Source organism: Gymnoscopelus microlampas (assembly GCF_963454915.1).
Source record: "Gymnoscopelus microlampas genome assembly, chromosome: 7".
NCBI classification, from domain to species: domain Eukaryota; kingdom Metazoa; phylum Chordata; class Actinopteri; order Myctophiformes; family Myctophidae; genus Gymnoscopelus; species Gymnoscopelus microlampas.
The window spans coordinates 15,939,067-15,948,343 of NC_139944.1; the positions used below are offsets into that span (position 1 = coordinate 15,939,067).

General features: G+C 39.1%; 1 long non-coding RNA gene across 1 annotated transcript; it reads left to right on the forward strand.

Annotated features, from left to right (window-relative positions):
• The first annotated feature begins 2,853 nt into the window (after window positions 1–2,853).
• Window positions 2,854–3,899, forward strand: LOC311049815. The gene is made up of 4 exons (XR_014601235.1): window positions 2,854–2,898; window positions 3,138–3,197; window positions 3,283–3,351; window positions 3,584–3,899. It is a non-coding gene; the product is annotated as an uncharacterized lncRNA (long non-coding RNA).
• The last annotated feature ends 5,378 nt before the right edge of the window (window positions 3,900–9,277 follow it).

Sequence of the window (9,277 nt, forward strand, 5' to 3'; positions counted from 1 at the left end):
TGACAGACAGTGTGTGTGCCACAGACAGTGTGTGTGCGTGCGTGTGCGTGTGCGAGTGTGTCTGTGTGTGTGCTGTCTGTCTTCACCATGCATGCTTTTATGAGGCGAGGCGTCCTAAGCACCTCCCGCTGGATGGATGCAGCGACACAGGATTGTCAATGTTGCACTGCAAATTGTGTAAATCAAGTACTGTAGGCATACTTAAGTACAATGTTGAGGTATTTTTTACTTTACTAGTCATTTTAATCATTTTTTGTAATAATAATCAAAATCTACAAAGTAACTAGTAACTACATTTTTCAAATAATTGTAGTGGAGTAAAACAAAATATTTGCCTCTGAGATGTAGTGGAGCAAAAGAAAAGTAGGCTACAAAAAATTGGAAATACTCCAGTTAAGTAAAAAGAAAAAAACTCAAAATTGTACAGTACTTGAGTAAATGTACTTAGTTACTTTACACCACTGCCTATGAATAGGTTCCATCTGCATGCTTTCAGAGTTACAAAGGAGAACAAATTAAATCCACTGCAGGCTAAGTGATATTTTTGGTTAAAACAAAAAGTATTTTGTTACAAGGTATCGATATCACTAGAGTGTTTGTTCAGTAACAGGGGTCCCCGTGTCTCTCCAGCTCTTTAAGCACAAAATACATTTTCAGGTGCTTCACCAGACAGTCAGGAAAGAGTATAGGCTACCAATCATTCATCAGCTTCAATCATTTTATAGTTTCAATTTTGTCTGTTCCTTTTGTGTTTAATCACTTCCAATTTCACTTGTTTATCCTGTATCCTGTATGAGATGAAATTAGTATCCTGACCTGAAAATGTATTTTCTGTTTACTAAACATCTGTAGCAACACTCTATAGCAATGATTACTATACTATCACAATATAGAGCTATTTAACACTTGTTTAAAGAATACATATTCATTAATTGATTGATTGATTGATTATTTCATTAATTAAAACCACTTTAAATACAGAGACATGTCTGTCCCTCGTTGTATTGTTCTTTCTCTCTCAATAGACCCATGGATGTATTTAAAATTACATCATTTAACTCAAAGTGTATGTAGATCCAGTTGCCAGAGCCACAGATCCGACCGCTATGCCCATACGGGCATGCCAATACATAAGGTATGGGCTTATACTAATGACATCAGGGATCTCCATATATGAGCTTAAAAGGGACACAGGTAGACAGACAGATACAGAGATCTCCATATATGGGCACAAAGGGGACACCGACAGACAGGTACAACGGGTACTGTGACAAATCCCCTGACACTATGACTCAGACATAAAGCGAAAAATCTGATTCCTTTAACCACATGAATCATTGCATTTGGCAAACATTCAGTGAAAATAGCAGATGTACAAGCTCCAGCATGGAGGTGCTTGCAGATGCTATCTAAAACTAGAAAGTACTGTTTCAAAAATTCAAATGGTAGCCAATATGTCCTAAGTAGGCTGAACGTTATAGAGTTGGAACGGAGTTTCTAGCTAAAAGTATGAATTTCCCCATTGAAATGAATGGGATTTTTTTTAGCAGTAAAAAGTGAAATATCTCTAAAAGTACAAATTATTTCAAAAATTCAAATGGGAGCCGACATGTCTTGAGTAGGCCTAACGTTGAAGAGTTGGAACGGAGTTTGTAGCTAAAAGTATGAAGGACTAGTTAGGGATCAAAAAATGGTCCCAAAAACGGTGAAGATGACAGTGTGATCGCTTTAGCGATCCCACAAATATATATATTTTTGAGATTTTTGAGATTTTTCAATAGAACATTTGGACAAGACTACAACAGATTCAGACCTACATACAAAATAATGTACATACAGAAAATCATACACATAAGACAAAAACAAAGACAGTAAAACAAAAAATAAAAGATAATAATCAAGTGGTAAAAGCTTCAGAAATGGGGGAGGGGGGGGGGGCAGCAAAATCTATAGCACGGATCCCACCACCCCGATGAGAGGAGGACAACAATGTGCAGCGAGGAGGGCCCCACGCCCCTGCAGCCCCCCGCCACGGACTGGCGACGCCAAAAACCTCGATCCACACCACCGGGCACAAGTCTTTTGCCCAGTACTGTGGGACGGGGCAACGCCACCCCACGCCGGAACCAACAGAAGCCATAGGGCACACCGCCACCGCAATCCTCCCACATCCGAACAGTGAGACCCAAGCCAGAAATCCGCGGTACCCTCGTATGCGTGTGTGCAAATGAGGGCGGGATGTCACTTACTTCATCATAATAAAACAGCTTAAGTAAAGATCTTGAACCAGTCTGAATCAACTACTCTCTTCCATAAAGTCCAAAAGGGGGCACTCTCTTCCATAAAGTCCAAAAGGGGGGACCATACCTCCAAAAATACTTCTGCCTTATCCTGCATTTCATATTTAAGCCTCTCCAGGGGTAACAGAGACATTATTTGGGTCATCTACATTCATTTGATGTTCATTTGGAATATTATCCATCTTCCATAAAATTAAAATACATGTCTTTGCCAAAAATCGAAACAAATCAAACAGTTTTCTATGTGGAGAGCTCATAATTACATTTAAGTCAACTCCTAAGAGGTACTGTACAAAAGAGACGATTTCCCCAGTTTGAACTTAAACATTGTTTCGATTAAAGCATGAATTGTTTGCCAAAAGGGTTTAATCTTTGAACAAAACCAGAACATATGTGAATATGTACCCAATGTTAATTTACATTGCATAAAGGTGAATACTCCTGGGACATCTTTGTGGGAACCCAGGTGAATGGTGCACCCACTGCACCTGACTTAGTCACATGACCAGGAAGTATAAAAGCCTAGCTCCTCCCAGTAGAGAGCCATTTGTCTCTGCTGTAGACTGCATGGTTCATGCAGGGAGAAGGAGAACACATGGTAGGCCAAAAACTGAACCTTGTAGATCTGCAACTTTGCGCGACCCTTTTGTTTGTTGCAGCTAATGCTAATGTTAGCTTATTGTTTGAGCACATGTTTGCTTACTGCTGGCTTTTGTTTGTTTGGTTGCCTATTTTCTGTTGAGCACATGGAGGCTTCCCATGCTCTTTAGCACTTTAATTTAGCCAACATCATTGTGTTTTATTATCTTATTTTAATGCATTTATTTATTATTTCAGTTTTACAAATGAAGTGACCTCCTGTGGTGTCTGTTCTGTCTGCCCTACCTGGAGACACGGGTAAAGCAGTATACATTTTGTGCATTGCCTCTTTGTGGATTTTAATGTATTTTAGTTTGTAACATCACTGTCTTCTTTTATACAGCAGCTCTGGTGTTGAGGTTGCCCCCCTCGCCTTGGCCTTGCATTGTGTGCACAGTTACTGCAACACAAAGTAGGTTTTGTTCTTTTAATGATTTGAATATAGTGCTTTATTTAGTGTGGTATTAGGGCTGGCAACTAATGCGTTTTGTTTGTCTCCTTAAAGGGACCACACCGGCCACTGTTTTCCACTGTTAATTTACTCTTTTTGTTTGAGCCATCTAGCCAAGGTACACTGTAGGCATAGGTTTTAACATTTATCCATATTGGCATATTTTAACTGTTTCTCTCCTCTGTTCTGTTAGTTTAATTTGTGTAACCCTGTTCAAGGCCGGGTCCGCCCTGCTGCACACGGCTTTCCTCTCAGCTTGGGACTGCACTGGGGACCCCTTTGGTTTTTATTGGTGTGTATTGATATAACCTGGCACTGCATGTTTTGTATTTGAATTTTGTATTTATATTGCATGATTTCTTTGAGGCCAGGCCTATCCCCTTTTCTTTTCCCCTAGTTATTTTGGTATTCACTGTGTGCACGGGCCGACCCGCCCTTCCTTAGACTGCGAGAGTTAACTGTCGATTGCCATTTTAATACTAAATACCTTGCCTTAAGGACCTTAATTGTCGTGCTAGTTTGTAATAGACAACAGTGATGTGTTTTGTAATTTCATGGTAATAAAGTTGTTATATTTTTCCACAAACTGCCTCTAGTAAAGTAATTGTTCCTGTTTAAGGGAAGTTGAACAGTGTACGGTTGCCCCCTCCACAAGCGGGAGGTGGCGTAGTCAGGCATATTACAGTGGGTAACAGTCTTCCACGCCGACATCTCACCACTCCGACTAGTGGCTTCCGCGTGCGGTTAGGGTTAGGGTGAGGGTTAGGTATAGGGTTCGTTAACGTCGGAAAGGCGACATGTCGGAAAGCCGCCATGTAACCTTACAGTATTACTACTCAGTTACTACATCTTATTTAAACAAACTGGAGTTAAAATATTTTGAAAAAGAACTAGTTAGGTTCCAACACTCTAGGAGAGAGTGTAGATAGGTTTACTTTTGCACATATCATTGTCTATGTTTCCTGATCTTACATTTAAATATTTTTCCCATATCCTTTTCAAAGGCTGGAAGGATGAAGTCACTCTACCATTAATAGCTTTATAGATCTTTGAAGTGGATTTCAACATAGATTCAAAATGTTTTGCTCTATCTCATCTATTTGAAATCTAAAAATATTTTTCTTAATCAGTGATTGTAAAAAATATCTCAACTGTAAATACTGGAAGAAGTTTGTAGGGGATAAACCATATTCCTCCTTCACCTCTGAAAAGGATTTCAAGTCCATGTTTCTAAATAGACAACCCAAATTGTTAACGCCATATCAGTCCACCTACAGTAGGCCTATGTATCTCACTTAAACTTGCCGGTAATTCCGGATTATGAGAAACAGGTGAAAGAACAGATATGCTGTTTGGAAGTTTACAATATTTCTTGCAGTTAGGCCAAACTGATAAAACACAATCAATAACAAGGGATTTTTTAAGCCCTGCCAAATTCTTATTTATAAATGGAAAAGATTTCAACGGAATTGGATGACTATAGTGGGATTCTATTGATTTCCAAAGAGAATCTTCCGAATCCTCAAACCATTCAGTCATTTGTTTGATTTGAGCAGACCAATAATATAATTCAAAATTAGGCAGAGCTAGACCCCCTTCTTTATATGGTTTACATAAAGTGGCCAGAGAGAGACGTATTTTTTTGTGGTTCCAGAGACATTTTGAAATTTCTGCGTTTCAATTCTTAAACAAATAATGATGGAATAGGATTGATTGATTGAAATGTTTATTAGGCAAAAGAATGTAAAACAGTTACATTTATAATACTTTTGACTAAAAGGTCCGGCCAAAAAAGTCCTTGCGGACTTGTTTCCGTTGGGGTCCTTGAATTAATTTCATAGACATATATAGTAGCGACCAAACAGTTCAAAAATCAACATAAAGGGGGGGGGGGGGGGGGGGGGGGGTCGTCTGTCTACAGGGAAACTGGTACTAGCTCCTCTTTTGGCCTCCAGAAAGATGAGTTTTTAGGCCTGTTTTGAATGAGCCCAGCGAACTGCATTTTTTGAGGGATGGGGTTAGACTATTCCATACCTTGGTGGCTGTGCTGTAGAAGGAGACTTTGCCCATGTTTGTTTTATGGGTGGGTGGTACCAGATTGTTGTTTACGCTACCTCTAGTTTCGTGACTGTGGGTGTCACTAACTTTTTTTAGGTATTTATACAGATATGCGGGTATAGGGGGCATTTAGGGCAAATCTGCATTTACAATTTTGAAGACCAGTCCCATTTTTAGTTGTTTAACCCTGTCTTCCACCCTGAGCCAGCCTAGGCTGGCAAAGTGAGTGGGAGAGAGGTGGGTCATGGGCCCCAGTCCGAGAAGTAGTCGAATCAGTTTGTTTTGGGAGGTTTGAAGCTAGAGGAGCTAGCATAAGGACAGGGCAACGACTGAAATAAGTAATTTAATCTTGGTAATACGTTTATTTTAACCACATTAATTCGAGTGTTAGACGTAAATTAGTCCATAAATCCATATCCTCCTTAAGTTTTAGAACAAGAGGTTTGTAGTTATATTTAAATAAATTATCTAGAACCAGAGAAATAAAAACACCAAGATAAGTAAAGCCTTCTTTTGTGTCAGGATCTGTCTCATTGTGTCTTTCTGTTGTATTGTTCCAGTAGTTCCCTGTTCTCCTTGTACTGTTATTCTGTACACCTGTACATAATTGCATTTGTAGTTCACCTGTGTCCTGTTCAGTCTCAGCCATTGTGTTGATTGTAGTTGTTTCACCTGTGTCTAGTTAGTCTTTGTGTATTTAAGCCTCCCTGTGTTCAGTGTTCCCTTGTTCGATTATAGATGTTATCATGGAATGTCATGCCCTTGTACGTCATAGTTTGTTGCAAGCCTATATCTTCAGTTGATAATAAATGTTCTGGGTGTCAGTACAGCCTCGTGTTCTGCATTTGGGTCCTACCAATACCTATTCGTGACACTTTTGTATGCTTAAAAAGAGCTAAACTATTGAGTTTTTCATCATCAATATGGGTAAATGAACAGAGTAGATTTTGATAAATATATTTTGTAGCCAGAAATCGAGCCATATAAATGAATTACTGATAATAAATTAGGAATTGATTGATCTAAATTAGATAAAAAATAGTAGAGTGTCATCGGCATATAAAGAAATATTATGTTCCAAATTTCCAGCAAATATGCCTTTAATATTGGTATTTAATCAAACTGATTGGGCAAAAGATTCAGCCACGAGCGCATACAAAGATCCAGATAGTGGACATCCTTGCCTAGTCCTTCTTGCTAGATTAATCTTTTTTGAAAGAAAGCCGTTTGTAAAGACTTGCACGGTTGGTGAAGTAAATATTTTTATAGAATTTATAAACCTAGAGCCAAGATCAAAATGCGCCAGGGTAGAGAGGAGAAAGCTCCAATCCACCCTGTCAAAGGCCTTATCTCCATCCAACGATATAATTGCAGACTCGCCTCCATCCTTGCCAACATAATCAATTATATTTACCAAGCAGCATATATTATCTGCACCATTACGGCCTTTAACAAAGCCCACCTGGTCGGTTTTAAGAAGTGAAATTGGCCTGTAAGATGAACATTCGTGCATGTCTTTATCCTTTTCTTTTAAATAAGTGTGATAGCTGCCTCTTTCATGAAGCATGGGATAATATTACAGTCAACAAATTCCTTTACCATAGGCATGAAAAGTGGTTGTAATTCAGACCAGAAATGTAGGTAGAATTCTACTGGAAATCCGTCAAGGCCAGGACATTTCCCAACAGGCATAGCCTTAATGATGTCATAAACTTCTTCAGATGAAAAGGAATCATTTAAAAGAAAGCGGTCATCAGCAGAGACTTTAGGTAGCTTAGCAGATTGTAAAAAGGAATCGATACATTCACTAGCTGGAGAAATATGTGCTTGATAAAGATTATTAAAAAAAGTTAAAAACGTGTCATTGATCTCAACTGGGTCATACCAAATTACATGATTGTGTGTCCTAATTGCTTTAATCGGATGTTTTGTGTGTTTTTTAAGTTGATATGACAGCAATTGTCCTATTCTATTATTACATTTATAGTGTTTTTGTCTAGAAAATAATAACTTTTGAGACTCCTTTTCTAAATGAAGCATATGAGATTATTTAGCCACAAAAAGTAGCTTTTGCTGCGTCCCATAAAGTGGCTGCAGTCACCTCTGATTGCTTGTTATCATTATAGAAATCAGTAACAATTTTTTTTTAAATATGAGGCAAACTCAATGTCATTTAGGTGAGATGTATTAAGCTTCCAGCTCTTAGTTTGGGGCTTGGGATGGGTCAACATAATGTCAAGAAAAATGGGGGAATTATCTGAGATAACAATCTGTCCTATGTCACATTTTGATACTAAGTGGACAATACTACTTGGAATTAAGAAATAATCTAATCTCGAAAAGGATTTGCGTGGATTCGAAAAGGTGTAATTTAGGTGTAAATTATGATTGAGCTCTCTCCATACATCGATGAGACCAACCTCCTCACACAGACCATTAAGGACTGCGGAGGATTTTGATCTCACCGGTGCAGGAGGTGGCTTATCAGCCATAGGATCCATAAGCAATTAAGCCCACACCTTTACAGTGATAACTAAACAGTAATCATCTCAGCCATAAACTCAGGACAGTCCTCATTACGTGTGCATACATTTAACAATGTCATATGTTGACCTAACAGTGAACCAGTAATTAAAATGTATCTGCCCTCTGAGTCGAGTATTGGGTTTTCAAAAATGAAGGGAATTTGTTTATCAATAAGAATAGCAACTCCTCTACTGTTAGATGTAAATGAGGAAGAGAAAACCTGCCCAACCCAACCCTGTTGAAGTTTTAAGTGCTCTATTGTGCTCTATATCATATCAGTTTCCTGTAATAAAGCTATAGAGACATTTTTTTTAAAAAGATGTGTTAGAACTGTTCTGCGCTTGATAGGGTGACCCAAGCCTCTAACATTCCAGGATATTATGTTTAGGTTAGACATATGCTTGGAATAAAGTTAACTTTAATTTTGCAGGTACATCGTAATAAAGTTGGTCATTATTACTGCTACCTGTGATACTCGTTATATAAAGATTGATGCCCAGTTTGCCCACCTGAGGATGCACACACCTGTAATATTTACTTCTAGATTCATAGCAATACCACTTGAAATCAAAAAAAAAAAAAAACAAGACAAATTCGGGGTAGTGAGTAAAAGCGAACAAAAAACGAAACAAAAACACTAAACCTACACAACACAAACACGCATACAGTACTTTATGGTGTCAAGTAGCACCATGAAAACACAAATCACTCAGGGAAGACCAATATTTAGATATAATAGATAGATGCTATTTTCAGCTAAGAGATTTGGTGTAGAGGCTAAAATAGGGGGCCTAGTATAGAGGCCCGGGGGACTGCGCAGTGAACAACATAGGGTTACAGGGTTCAAGTGGTTTAATAGAAAGGGCTGCTCTGTGGAGCGCATCTCGGCCAGGCTGGGTGACTTTACCCATCAGGACCCGAGGAAGCTGTCGGGGGAATGGCGTTTCTACGACAACAACAAAATGTGTAGGTGAAAGGTAGCCTCGCGTAGCCAGACAATGGCCGAGTTTCCCAAACGAATTTGAGCTCCTGCGTAGCCTAGAAGCTGCGTAGGTGCCTCCACGCATCTGCGCAGTAGCAACCCCGCTGCGCACTATCTTCGTTAGTAGCAGCTGTGTGTGCCCAACGTCTCATCTAAATTGGCTTCAGTAGACACCATCGTCGTAGGTTCCGTTTCGTCTGTGCTAAAACTACATTCGTGAGACAGCATGCACGTGAAGAGATCCTGGACGTAGCCTACGTAAAGCCTACGTCAACTACGTAGTGCTATCCTACTATAGTTTAAACACCCTTTGCATACATA